General features: G+C 48.0%; 1 protein-coding gene across 3 annotated transcripts in view; it reads left to right on the top strand.

The window, feature by feature from the left end:
• The first annotated feature begins 4,082 nt into the window (after positions 1-4,082).
• Positions 4,083-14,954, top strand: part of SH3RF1 (SH3 domain containing ring finger 1) — a 333,338-nt gene continuing 322,466 nt past the window's right edge. For 2 of the 3 annotated variants that reach the window (XM_086962420.1, XM_086962419.1), the window contains exon 1: positions 4,083-4,308. The gene's annotated coding sequence lies outside the window, so the exon portion shown is untranslated. The remainder of the gene's footprint in view (positions 4,309-14,954) is intronic. The other variant, XM_086962421.1, reaches the window with a different exon arrangement.

The following is a 14,954-nucleotide window of genomic DNA, read 5'->3' as shown; positions in this document are numbered from 1 at the left end:
GCATCTTATGGCCATAAACTTTGTTCGCTATAAACATCTCGACTGCGATGAAACAGCCTGCATTCTTACCACTTTACTGATTATGCTCCAACTCATTATATACCCGGGTTCTGGCTACATGTGGTAGACCATTGACTGTGATGTGTGAATTGCCCCAGATCTGGTCCAACATGTATGTATATACTGCCGACATATATTCGGACCGATCTATGATTAAATTTATTTCGCGCTTGTAGACACTAATTGCAGTGTCTCACTTATCGCGGTGTAGATAGCGCCTGCGCGCATGCGTATACAATCACTGCTACCACGCATGCGCGAGTGTTCAGAGTCTGTGTTTACATTGTCAGCGCATGCGCAGAAGATGCAAGAGACCTAACCAATGGCGCTCCGCCTCTGACCCACGCTGAGACTTTACTTCCACTAAACTACGTACCAGTGATACCAATCACCCAATTAACTATGGTATAAATAGGCGCGCTTGCCGTCCGATCGGTACCTCCACTCCCACTCGGAAGCCGGCAAGAGGTACCGACGGACAGGTAGGCGCATACAAATTTCGGCAATATCTATTGCATGGTCGGAACAACTATAGACTATTTTCCTTCCTCTGTCTTCATAGCTTGGGAAACATTTAGGTGGGTTTCCACATCCTTTATGTTACACCTGACCTTCTTGTTGGGGTCCTACCTTGTAATCCTATCCTGGACAAGCATCTGTCTATCATGCAATCTAACAGGGGTGTCTTTTTTGAGAGCAACTAGGGACAGTTAAAAACCTTTGGAAGTTTGCGAAAGCTTAGCAATACGCCGCAACTAATTCATCTTTGTGGCTTCAGATTTCATATACTCTTCCATTTTTAACAGAGCGGGCCTCATTTTTTTCCCGAGCGGGTGCCCGGTGAGGTGAGGTGACTTCCCACATAATGCTGGGTGAGTAGAATATATTATTATAACATTATTTCTGACCATCTGTCATGTAAACCAGCAGAATAGTTGCCCTCTGCTTAACAATGAGACTTTTTGCTCTTGTTTAAATATGTGTTGTTTGTACTGTTTTCTTTGTGACTTTAGGATTAATGTAAACACTTCTTTCTGACACCACATATTGTGTGCATTATTTCTCCTATTTTTATATAGGAAAGGACGAGTAACTCAATTTTCCACCAGTCTACATTGGGGACCCAAGTTCCTGGTAGGAATATTTTGATTTGATACTGCCTTGCTTCACATTCACATGATCACTTATTTTGCAGTTGCTATTAAGATCACGGTCCTGAAGAAAGCTGGATAAAATTAATCCACATAGCTGAAACATGTCGCCCACTCTGCACTGCGCCTATATATAGTCATATTTTCAAACTATCAGGCGTCATTTTAATCTTGACACTAGAACAGTGCCCATTAAACATATTTTCTGTTCTGGTAGTTATTTTTATTGTTACCTTTATCACTCACTTTTTTCGCACAGCACTGCACTCCATCAGCACCTATTTGAAATACACTGAGGCTAGAGATCTACCTCGGAAATCCATCTCTGCACCATCACTTGATGGGTTGGGCAAGTTTTGGATCCACCATCCGTATCCCACGTGATGATATTCCGCCACAATGGTGGTCTGATGGGAGTTTTCAGCCATATGTAATTTCTTGGTGTTTCATGATCCTCCTTAGTTCTTAGTTGCGGTACAACACACATCTTCCCAGACCTTCTATCTCTCGTTTATTGTTCGTGTTATGTTTTGGGTTATGAGATCTTAAGGTCGTTAAACTAACCCACATAGACCCCCCCATCCTTCTTTTTTCTGTCCAATACTATGTCCTGGTACCCCACCTAAGACAGCTAAAGCCTTCATAAATGTCATTGTAAAATTGATCAGACCAGTTGCCATGTCATTAGAACAAATTGTCACTGCCACAAGCCAAGACAGTGACATGCTGAAACTGAAAGACATTATTGCTGACCAATTGTGGAACTAGCACTCCCGACCAGGGCCGGCTTTAGGGTTGGTGGTGCCCGGTGCGACAATCATTTTTGGTGGCACCACAAACTATGACCGCCTCCTCGGATTCTCTCACCACCACCGGACAAAAGTGTCCCTCTTCTCTCGAATCGTAAGCTATTGCTAAACATAGCACCACCCCCGAAGTTTGCGCCCCCTCCACAGGTCAGTGCCCAGTGCGGCTGCACCAGTCGCACTGCCCTAAAGCTGGCCATGGTCCTGACCAACTTACAGCAGTTACAGTGAGTACTTAAAATTCTGAAATATCAGAGATGAACTGTATGTGACTTAGGAAGGCTTCATCTTGCGAGCTACCCGGATTGTCATTCTAGAGAGTCTACGACAACAAATTATTGAAGAGGCCCCTGAGGGACATAGAGGAATAAATTCCACAAAGAGAGCTCTTCGAGACAGAGTCTGGTTTCCTCATCTCGATGAAAGGGTTGAAAGAGATTTGAAGGTCTGTCATTTAGCAACTGTCTCTCACCTCACGTTACTCAGCACCCTTTAAACATTTTAGAATTGCCTAACCAAGCTTAGGAGAGAATTGCTGTTGATTTCTTCAGTCCTGTCGAGAATGGACATCATCTTATGGTCATTGTTGATGAGCACTCCCATTTTTCATTGGTAGATGGTCTTTCATTAATCCCTCATGAAAAAGTTACTGAAAGATTAGGTGGCATCTTTGCGACCTGGATTGTTCATGTGATCTTGAAATCTGACAATGGCCCACCCTTCAATGATCGAGAGTTCAGAGACTTTGTTAGCCATCTCAATGTAAGCCATCAGAAAAGTACTCCTTATTGACGACTAAGTTACCCCAATGGCCCAATATCAGATCAAAAACTGAGAAAGACATTTACACGGAAGATTCTGGTTGCAAAGGAAAAATGAAAATCTATGCTGACAAGTGGCGTCATGTGAAAGATGTCACTCTCAAGAGAGGAGATCGGGTTCTAGTTCCACAATCCAGAAAGTGAAAATCTGATGCCCCTTTCGAGGCTGAGCCCTTTACTGTCACAACCATCAAAGGACACATGGTGACTGCCCAACATTCTGGGAAGTCCCTTACGAGAGTCTTCTCACTTCAGATATGTGGCTCTTCACTCACCAAACAATGTCACTGTAGAGACTGGGTCTGGATAAACAGTGGATGATCCTGTGACTACTGTTGTCTCCACCTCACCTATACAGATCACTGATACTTCGACTGCCAGCTCCCGGGTTCCGATTAACCGATCAGGCCATGTGATCCAAGTGCCACGAAGGCTCATTGAAGATAAGTGTATATGCATTTGTAATTATTTATTCGTCTATTTGTTTACCTTTTTTTTTAAGTTGTAATTTTGTATTTAACAAAGGGGAGATGCAGTGCTGTGTAAACAAAGAATGACGGAACTCTCTTGGATCCCTAGACCTGCGACATAGGCGTTGGAGGGTGATGAAGAGAGTGCAGCTTTGGAACATCGAGTTCTTGCTTACACACTGAAGAACAAAGACATGTATGGCTACTCTCCCTGTGTTTGGTGTAGTCACTGGCGAGTGCGGGCTGGGCAGGAGGATGTTACAGAGACAACTTTTATTTCGGGTTCCAAAGCCTATTTTCTGTCCGACTCTGCCGCCTGGTTCTGTGGGTGTCTGCTACTGCAAGACATAATCTTAGAATAAAACAATGGGCGTATTGTAGTGGCAAGGGCGGCTCACGGTTAGAAACACTGGAGCGCTCTGGTCATGGTTCGTTTTCGTCTCCAGAGTGGTTTGTATATGGAGTTTTATACTAAAATGATGTGCAAAAAGATTACATTTGTATGTGGGGACAGGCTGCATAACTACTTACAAGTTAAGAAAGAAAATGCGCGGCTGATGTGATGTGGAACGAAGGTGTACAGCTGTCCATACCCCAGCTCCACGCACCGCACAGTTGTGCAGTGTGTACGTGCGGCGCACCGGCTACGCGCACGGACTGCGGACCGGCCTGTTTGTGTTGCATCTTCAGAAAGGCACAGCAGCAGCAGCGGGCGCGGCCCCTCCCCCGGCCCAGGCTGCCAGGGCCCGCCCCCTGACGTCACGGCTGCCCGGCCGGGCTCTCCCTGCGCTGGGAAGAGAGCTGAGGCTGAGAGTGGGGATCCCGGTGCCCGCAGCACCGGCAGTGCTGGAGATACCCCGTGCTGCGGTTGTTGTGGAAGCCACACACAGCCCGCAGGCCGGAGAGAGAGTGCCCCCAGCGGAGCAGCGATCCCTTCAGAGCCGGGCTGGACGTGCCTCCGGCTCTTGCTGCAGCAGGACACGGGGAGCCGCAGATGCCGGTAAGTGCTGCGCCTGCTTCCTGCCTCGGAGGCCCTGGGCACACTGAGTTGTGTAATAGGGTGAGCCTCTCTGCATGGCCCCGGAGTGGGACGGGGCAGGGTCCACTTCTGAAAGGGGGCGCGGGCAGTTCCTGCTGGGGAGGATTAAGGACCCCCGGTGGATAGTGTAGATCAGCACCTCTCCCCCTCCTGCCTCCTCGGGGACTCTTGCACGGGAAGAATGGAGCCCTCTTCTGGGGGTTACTATGGAAACACATTTATTAATGCACGTCCTCGCCTCCCATGCCATCAGTGTCCAGTGTGTGGCATGGATTGCAGGGCTGTCTGCTTTGTGAATGTGTTCTGTTCACGAGCACGAAAGGCACAGGGGTGCGGTGTCTCTTACACGTGATGTGCCTAACAGCAGCTTCTGGCGTAACACCACACGGGTGTGGGTAGGGACCCTAAATGTGTCTGCGCACCCATTAAAAATATACCCTCTTGAGGGAGAGAATTTGGAGGGGGCGGGGGAGGAGGGATTCTGATCTGGAGTGTGTTTCCTGTGCAGAGCAATCAAAATGCAATTTCTCATTGTCAAAGAAACCATTCCCTGTTGCCAACTTGTGTATTGTACCAATAGTAACCAGTTTATTGAAAGTAAGCATATTATCCATATGTCTTATGAGTGGTATATAACATAACGATAGCAAATGATGAGAGGTTTATTGCTCGCGTGTTAAAACCAGGCTCTCACCGTCTGCATGCCACCTCCCTGTGGCCGCTCCTCCCTCGCCCAGGAGCGGAGTGTGCACACCGTAAACCTTGCCCACGGCAGTGAAGTTCTTCAACTTTCCAAGGCAGCGGTTCTGGAAGCTGGAGGCTTGTAAACGTGCACGGACACACGAACATATTTGTGTATATATATATATATATATATATATATATATATATATATATATATATATATAGTTTCTTTGTTACTCGATGATCAATGCATTATGTCATACAACTCTCAAAGGACATCTAAGCGCTAAACGGCGGTCCAGCTACATTTTGCAGATGGTGGTGGACTGCGAACACCTTACCTTCATGGCGCATCCTATTGACATGGCTCACGGTGTACAAAGCAGAAATTCACCACCAGACAGTCGGTCGTGTTGGGGGTGAACCATCTCTGCGCGGACCCCTTCCCTCCATAATCCTAGCTATCAGAACCCCGATATCCTGGCAGAGATCCCGCTCTGGTGCTTTTCACCGCTGTTTCTTGTCCCCCCCCCCTCCTCCAGCATTCGCCGTTTGCTTTGTCTGTGTACTTACATTCATAAAGCCGCCGCGAGTGTCTGCACACCACATCATTAGCCGTGATTGGCTGCAGTGTGTTTACAGCGCGAGGTGAATGGGATCTCTGATTCTCGACAGCTCATTCAGTGAAGTCCTTCTTCTATTCAGACTGTGTTGAGGTGTGAGATGGAACTTCTCTTTCACTGCTTCCTTTCGTGGCAGTGTTTTACATCCATGGGGCACTTCAATCTGGATAAGCTGGTTTCCAAATTTTTGGGATCTCTGTATGTTAATGATGTAATGATCTGCTTTGTGGATACTGAGCGTTTTATATACAGGCTTAGCAAAATGTCTCTTCTAATCGAATGCCCCAGTGTTGGCTTTTAAAATGCTAATATGTTCTGTAATCACAAAGAGGTTTTACTGTTATTATAGCACCTACATAGTTATCGCACACTCGCACTGTGATTATCTGCATGGTTTCTTGGGTTATGCCTGTGCTCCTGGGCCTCTGCGCCTGCTTGCGAGGGTTGGTTCTGCCACCTGCACATTCTCCTTTGCTGGTGCCCACCCAGCACGTTCCCTTGTAGGAGTCCACGCCATGCTATCCCTGACTGTCATCTCCCTTGGCGGTGCCAACCCACACTCTCACTTCAACGTGCCTACCCCATGGCCTCCTGTGCCGGTCATCCTCACTATTTATGGTTTTGGCTACCCCATGATCTCTTATGGTCATGGGCTACCATGTTCTTTTGCTCCTGGCTGCTTGTTGCTTTCCCTTGGTTTGCTTGACCAATCTTTCCTTCACCTTTCGTGGTCGATGGTGCTTATGCTTTCCATTGTTGTGCGCATATCACTCTCCTCTGTGGTCATGCATGAGTTAGAAGCATTTCAGCTAATTTGAAATCGCCTCAGCAAAAGAGCAGAACACAGTTGGCTACTTCATGCACAAAAGAAAATCACCGGAAGGTGGTTTATGATACCAAGTGTGCTTTTGTGGTGTAATGAAGGTACGCATGTGCCTTGCATGGGGTGTAGGATATCATGATTACAAATACCCTTGTAGAGAATGCTTCTTTGGGATATAGAACTGGGTGGTTGCATCTCTGGCAGGAGCTAGAAGGTGGCATTGTATTGTTGAGTGCTTGGATTTGATGAGGAGGATAAAGGCATGTGTAGGTTAGAAGAATGAACGTCAGTTTTTGCTGTTGGGGAGTATAATTCCTGCAAGCTGTGAGGAGTGGGTGATGCTTTACCCAGAAAGTGTTTATTTTCCTTTAACCAGGGCTCCTTTCATGCTCCTTTTGCAATTAACTTCTGCTGTGTTTTTCATGGCAAAGCATGGATTCTGGGGTGGTCAGCTAAGTTGTGCCGGTTGTCACTTTGTAAATCATGCACATATGGGTCCTTGAAGGCTAAAATAATAACAAAAAGCTCTAATTATTGGGAACACCATTCTCAAACCATTTCTCAAGAAGCAGGCCCATACAGAAACACTAAGTGAATGGTGCACGCTCCTGCTGTTTGCTTTCCCACACTTTCCAAGAGTCATGCGTTCCCCGGTGAGCTTGCGTACTCCACACAGTCTCCTGTGGTCAATATTACCACCCCCTCTGTTAGATCATGTTTAACTGAAGCCAACCTATGCCGCACACTCCTGGTGTTATGCTTTTCCACTCTCTCCCACAGGCTCTCAAGGCCACCTGTATCACACACTCTTCTATGGACAAGGTTAGTGGGCTGAAGGTAACAGCTTGTGGTTTCAGATAATGTGTCTCCACCTCTTCCACATTTTACCAGGTAGTATAGTTCTTCCTGGCTCATTGAAGCACACCGTGGCTCAGTCACTGCACATCTTAGTTTTGCGTAGTGCAAGACACGTTGAAGCACAACCTGTTCGCTCCCAGCCGTACTACTGAAGGCAGCGCCCTCTCAACCCTCTAAGCTGTCTTTCCCCGAACAGCCCCATTATAATTTTGAGGAAGTTAGAATTTTGGAAAGAGGTTCACGCAGGTTTTCGTATAACTTCTTTCCTAAGTGGTTACCCCCACAGTTCCATATATTTCTCCTGGGCAGTGTGCATATTACTTGGTTATCTATGTACTGTTTAAAGAACGTTTGTTTGTGTCAGGATCCTGCTTGGATTTGAACTAGTTAAAAAATGATAGCACCCCTTCACTTATTTTCTGTTTTCTGCCGTTCCATAGGTGTGTTTTGAACGTTTCTTTAGGTAGAAAAGTAGATCACGTACCTTTACCTTCAGATCAGAGGGTCCCACCTCCTCTTCCTAGAACCATTATAAATCCGTAAAGCACTTAATTTTTTGATATTTTTCAAAACCAGATAGAATACAAAAAAAAATTGTGCATGTTAAATGCTCGGTTGTGTTATTGAAGTTAAAGTTCACTGAGCTTTCTCGCAGAAGCCATGAGGCTTCAGCTCTACAGCAGGCTGAAAATTAGACGCCATTAAATCTTAAAATAGAGTGAGCTGTGGTTAAAATAAAGTTAATTACTACTGTTAAGTACCGTCTTTGAGCTGAGTAGTTCATTAAATCAGAACAATGTGGTAACTGATGACTAGCTTTGTGTTTCTCCCCAAGTCTATGTTCAGCGGGTGAAACATTTAAAATACCCAGTTGTTAGTTACAGGTTCTTCAAAATGATAGTTATTACAACCAGCAGAAATAAGGTTTGTGTCATGCAGGTGCGCACGCAGTGGGGTTTCCCCTCGCACATGTGTGCCTGGCCACTTTAACAAGTGTCAAATCAAAATCAAATAAGGTGTTTGTTAAGCACGACTACTCACCCATAAGGGTCTCAAGGCGCTGGGTGGGTGGGGGTGGGGGGAGGGGTGGTTTGCAGGTTCCAGTCCACCAAGAAGGGGGCCTGTCGAAGAGCTAGGTATTGAGGTTTCTTGTGAATATGGGGAGCAATGTTATCTGTCTGAGGTGGAGCGGAAGGTCGTTCCAGGCACTGGCCGCACGGAAGGAGGAGCAGCGACCTCCCGATCTGGTCTTTCTGGTGCGGGGGACCACGACGTAGGAGAGCTGGGCTGATCGTAGGGTCCTTTGGGGTATGTGGAATTTGAGTTGGCTGTTCAGGTATGCTGGTCCGGTGTTGTGGAGGGCCTTGTGAGTGTGGGTTAGCATCTTGAAGGTGACTCTAGCTTCGATGGGGAGCAAGTGGAGTGTGCGCAGGTGCTGGGAGATGTGGCAGTGGCTTGGCAGGTTGAGGACCAGTCTTGCAGTGGCGTGTTGGATGTTCTGTAGCTTGCGGGTGAGGTTTTTGTTTATTCCGGCATAGAGTGCGTTGCCGTAGTCGAGCCTGCTGGTGACTATGGCGTGAGTGACAGTCTTTCTGTGTTCGAGGGGGATCCATTTGAAGGTTTTAAGTAGGAGGTAGAGGGTGTGGAAGCAGGAGGACGAGACGGAGATGATCTGGCGGCCCATTTTGAGCTCTAAGTCCAGGATGATTCCCAGGTTGCATGCGTGGTCCGTGGGGGTGGGCAGGCGGACCATTCAACAGACAAAGTAGCTGCCATTCTTTAGGGGAGTAGCTACCATTCTTTAGGGGTGTAGCTACCATTCTTTCGGGGCGCAGCTGGCACCAGGGTTAAATAAATGCAAGGGATTCCAATGATAATGATGACCGTGCCAGATGAAGATAAAATCTTGGGCATCGTTTATTTCCTGGGAGCATATTCTGTTTCCCGATCAGTGCATAAAACCTATTTAGTAAAAAATAAATTACTGTATTAAAGAAGATCATTATTGACATAAAAAGTAATCAAACATTTCATCAACAGTTTTTCAGAAAGAGATAACTCACCCCAGGGCCGGCTTTAGAGCTGTTGGCGCACAGTGCGATAATCATTTTTGGCGCACCCCCCATGACCTCTTCGGATTTTCTCACGACCACCTGGCAAAAGTGCCCGTCATCTCTCCATAACCTCTCTCTCACATACCTTTAATTTGTTTTAAGCACTGGTAAAGGCGGACTTTACTAATAATGATGTATATCTACCCAAACAAACTCTTTTCTGCAACATTAGGAACAGATAATGAAGCACTAGGGGAAACAAACCACGTCCGTTTGCATGCTGCTCTTTGATTATAGTGGGTAACAGTCATTGTTCTATATTAGGGTTGTATCTTATGTACTGTGGAGACAAAAAGATCTCTGTGGCAAAAGCAGTAATCCACTCATCTATCCACATAAAATACAGATCTGTGATCTGCACAGTAAGAGTTCTTTGCAGCAGGCATATTAACCCTCTGCACTACTTTATGGCGAGTCAAAACTGGTATTAGACAAAACTCTGACCTCTCTCTCTCAAGCAGGAACGTTATCACATGAGTTATCTTGACATTTTTAATGCTGCCTGAAAACATGACGTACAAGTAACTCTGCAGCAGGTGCTTTTAAATCATAAGTTATTGCTAAACACAGAGCCCTCTATCTGACAAGGAGAATGGCCATTTTCTTTACTTATATTTGGACTGATGGCACCCTTGATGCATCACTGACCATGGCAACAGGGAGCTGAGTGCGCCTACTGTTGCCTTCTGGCTCTCAGGGGCTGCTGCTTGTTGTCTTTCTGGTGCACCCACTTCTGTCGGCCGTTTTTTCGTGGCACCTACTGCTGCATGGTGGCTCTCCAGTGCACCCACTGCTCCCTGCCGTCTCTCCGGTGCACCCAGTGCTGCCTGCCTTCTCTCCGGTGTGCCCAGTGCTTCCTGCTGTCTCTCCGGTGCGACCAGTGCCACCTGCTGTCTCACAGATGCGCCCATTGCTGCCTGCCGGCTCAGGTGCGCCCAGTACTGCCTGCCGGCTCAGGTGCGCCTGCTCCCTGTCGGCTCTCCGGTGCGCCCTGTCGGCTCTCCGGTGCGCCCAGTGCTCCCTGTCGGCTCTCCGGTGCGCCCAGTGCTCCCTGTCGGCTCTCTGGTGCGCCCAGTGCTCCCTGTCGGCTCTCCGGTGTGCCCACTGCTGCCTGTCGGCTCTCCGGTGCGCCCAAGGCTGCCTGTCGGCTCTTCGGTGCGCCCACGGCTGCCTGTCGGCCCTCCGGTGCGCCCACGGCTGCCTGCCGTCTATCCGGTGAGCCCACGGCTGCCTGCCGCCTCTCCGGTGCGCCCACGGCTGCCTGCCGGCTCTCCGGTGCGCCCACGGCTGACTGCCGGCTCTCCGGTGCGCCCACGGCTGCCTGCCGGCTCTCCAGTGCGCCCACGGCTGCCTGCCGGCTCTCCGGTGCGCCCACGGCTGCCTGCCGGCTCTCTGGTGCACCCACGGCTGCCTGCCGGCTCTCCGGTGCGCCCACGGCTGCCTGCCGGTTCTCCGGTGCGCCCACGGCTGCCTGCCGGTTCTCCGGTGCGCCCGCGGCTGCCTGCCGGCTCTCCGGTGCGCCCACGGCTGCCCGCCGGCTCTCTGGTGCGCCCACGGCTGCCCGCCGGCTCTCTGGTGCGCCCACGGCTGCCCGCCGGCTCTCTGGTGCGCCCACGGCTGCCCGCCGGCTCTCTGGTGCGCCCACGGCTGCCCGCCGGCTCTCTGGTGCGCCCACGGCTGCCCGCCGGCTCTCCGGTGCGCCCACGGCTGCCCGTCGGCTCTCCGGTGCGCCCACAACTGCCTGCCATCTCTCCGGCGCGCCCAGTGCTGCCTGCTGGTTCAGGTGTGCCTAGTGCTGCCTGCCGGCTCAGGTGTGCCCAGTGCTGCCTGCCGACTCTCCGGTGCGCCCAGTGCTGTCGAACGGCTCTCCGGTACCCCCAGTGCTGCCTGCCGGCTCAGGTGCCCCCAGTGCTGCCTGCCAGTTCTCCGGTGCGCCCAGTGCTGCCAGCCGACTCTCCTGTGCACCCAGTGCTGCCTACCGGCTCTCCGGTGCGCGCATGGCTGCATCCTTGCTCTTCGGTGCGCCCACTGCTGCCTGCCGGCTCTCAGTTGCGCCTACTGCTGCCTGCCGGCTCTCAGTTGTATCCACTGCTGCCTGCCGGCTCTCAGTTGCATCCACTGCTGCCTGCCTGCTCTCAAGGTGCAGCTGTGGCTCATGGAGCCTGTAATAGAGAAGTTTGACACTTAGATGCAGTTGCTGCCTTGTATATCTATGGAACTGCACGTATTTTGCTTTGCAGTCTGAGTAAATCTCCATGTGGACTCGTTACTTTAAGGTGCTGTTTCCCTTTTCAGGTCAGCGAGGGCACGTCGGCTACTTTCCTTAGTAAAACATCACGGGCAACCGCTCCAGATTCCAATGTCAGCCTCATAAAGCGCAGAGAGTGCTTCAGAAGCAGAGGCCAGTTGTGACTCAGTATTCTGTGTGAACACTGAAATATCAAAAAGGCATTTCAGTTTAGAGTAAGCATGCACTCGGTAAAGCCCAGCTATTGAAAAAAGCTTCTGACTTGAATCACTGCCTTGTTCTTGTTATATTACTACTATCTTCAAAATGTATCAGGCACGCAGGTGGTAAAAGAGGCAACGGTGCGTATGAGGTACTGTTTAAAACTGCCACAGATGCAGAAACAGTGTGTACCTGCTAATGTATCCAATTTGTAGTGGACTGTTATGTGCTCGTTTTATACTGAATCGGTTGAATAAACTGCGTGGTGCAATAACACATTTTCTCTGTTTTTGTTTTGCACCAGTGAACAGGACAAAATAGGCCACAATGTACTAAAATGATGTTAGCTCTATTTTCTAGAATGTTTGCACTGTTTTTGCGCTCTGTTTCACCAACAGCAAAGTTAAATTGTAAAATCCATTTGCGATAGAGCTGTGTGCTTGCCTTGCAATATGCACAGCCCTAAAACCAGGTGCAGTAAACACTAGGGCCCGTTTTTAGGCATTGTCTGTGATGGCACATGCACTGACTGCTTCCTTGTGTGCTCTCGCTTGTGAGACTATTGTATACAACAAGGGGTTTGCAGCTCGCCCATTGCTTACCATTCGTTTGCTTCTTTGTCATTCTTCTTTGGTGCCTTATAAATGGCCAGCGCTGGCATAGCATCACTTCCTTTACGTTTTGTGCAGCATGAACCAAGCACAGATAGACTCAACTTAATTAGTGCCCGTCTGCTGCTCGTGCCGAGATTCAGGTACTATTATTCTTCCTCCCCTCCGACTCCTCCTTGTTTTCCCCTCTTTGCACCCCCTCCCTCTCTGTTGCCTCCATTTCCTCAAGCCACCAAAAAAACTCAAAAAAACAAGCCACGTACGTCACAGCGGTTTTTGAAAAAGGTTTCAGCCATTTTGTACAGCAGCTGCTGTGCAACATGGCTGAACGTTAAAATAAAAATGCTGCGACAATGAGCCTTGCAGCATCATAGTGCTTTTTAAGAAATAACTATAAGGCATGTTGCACAACAGCTGCTGCACAACATGGATGAAATAAAACATTAAAAACCGTATGACCAGGCCAGTTTTGATCGCATCATTATTCTTTTAATTATCTTTACTATCACCCATGTTGGACAGAGGCTGCGCTGCCATGCACAGCATGGCCAAGAAAACACTTACAAAGCCAATAGGTCTCACAAAGGTGATACATATTGACTTTGCCAATGCTCGTTAAGCCTGCAGCAGGGTCTAAAGGAAGTCCAAAATATTGTATCATTTTTTATTTTATTTTTATTTTACGTGTTAGCCAGTTCCATTTGCATTAATTTTGCTCCACCCGTTTAGGTACATTGGTCGTGTTTTTAGAGGGTACTTTATTTTGTCCTTTAAATCGGAGCAGTCTGTCTGCGAAGCACAAGTACCACCGTTGCACGTTTTATTCACTCCTTATGCAGTTTCTATTTCTGAAGGGTCATGTAAATGGTTTTTCAAAAATACGCTTCCTCTGTGCTTGACCTTTTGTATAGATTAGGCTTTTTATCATGCATGGAGAATGTTAACCCCTCCCTCAGGCTTTTCCTGACCACTTTCCGACACGAGTGAGAGCTGGAGGTCGCCCAGAAGCTTTGGGTCGAACAGAAAGTTTAGTGTCTTATCTCGATGATGCATGTGGGCCGGTTGAGGTCATTGCATTGCACATTACGCTTCCTCTTAGAGAATGTAAAATTGATTTCAAAGTTAGCAAAAACCTAATATTTTCACGGCCAGTTCCTAACTCACAAGATTCAACATGGCTTAATTTTGCCAAGGACCTGTTTCATTAGCTGCTTAATGTATGTCACGTATTATGGTAAATGTGTCCTTTAAATATAGACTAGTACATAGCAGTTTTGCCCTTCTCCTGATATGATCCTTTCTCAGAGTGAATGGATCTGTAAATATTTCAGGGAATTCTCCCATAAAAGGTCCAGGGTAGACTTCAGCACTTGTCAGAGAACATGCTCTTCTAGTAGCTGATAAGGCACGCGGTTTAGGCCTATCCTCAAGCAGTGATACCATAGAAGACTAGTAAACATGGAAAGACCTTAAATACCATGCTCTTTGATCAGCCATTTGCTCACTGCTTAACCTAAAAGCCAAGGTGCCATATGCTTTGCAGTGCAAGTAGGGAAGGTCTCCAGAATCTGCCACAGGTATAGGGTGCGCCTATAGAGGGATCTTGTAATTCCAGGATCAGTGCTATATACGTGGTGCTAGGGCTGCTTTTTTGCCACGATGGAGCACTAAAAAACTCTATAACTGAACATTTTTGCTTTCAATGGCAACAAGTGCATACATTTAGAATGCCATTTTCTTCATCACGCATGGCAGACCCTTGCAAAGCGACATAATTGTCATCTTTAAAATAGAACAGGCTCTTATTGCAATGGTAGTAGTTGAAGGCCATCAGCAGCACACTTAAGAAATTGCACCATACCAACCCTCATCTCTAAGACATATTACTTGTATCAAATAGTAAACAGTGGTGTCGTGGTGATAAAGATCATCATATCACACAGTGGAGGGCAGGTCCGGCTACATCACTTTCTGCCTCTGAACAGAAGGGACAATATACACTAACTTGATTATGTACCATGCATTCTGCTGCTTTGACCACATGTTTAATGTATGGTCAGTTGTTGATTCCTTACCAAAGATATCATTAGGTTTGTAGCGCTACATCAAATAATCTGCTTTAAAGTCCATGCACTGTGCCAGATGTTTGGAAGTACCTCTGGTTCCCCTTACAGTTTATGATGGCAGTGCTGTGGTGGCCCTTGATGTGCAGTGGACGTGCATATCCGTAGCACCAAAGAAGGGGGTGGTACTTTACCATGTGAGGTCCAGCTTGACTCTTCGGTCTTCATTGGGGTGAGGTTTTACAAAGCATAACTAGGTAAAGTTGGACATTAGACTGACGAAGGTGTTTAACATTCAGAACATTGCATATGTAATCTTCGCCCTGGTCACCCTAAACTACAGGGGCATGCAAAAGAGGCACACCACCTCCTGCCTTCTGCA

This window comes from Lissotriton vulgaris, chromosome 3_1 (assembly GCF_964263255.1).
Source record: "Lissotriton vulgaris chromosome 3_1, aLisVul1.2, whole genome shotgun sequence".
NCBI lineage: Eukaryota > Metazoa > Chordata > Amphibia > Caudata > Salamandridae > Lissotriton > Lissotriton vulgaris.
Note: the sequence above shows the minus strand (reverse complement) of the source record. Positions and strands in the feature narration are given on the sequence as shown.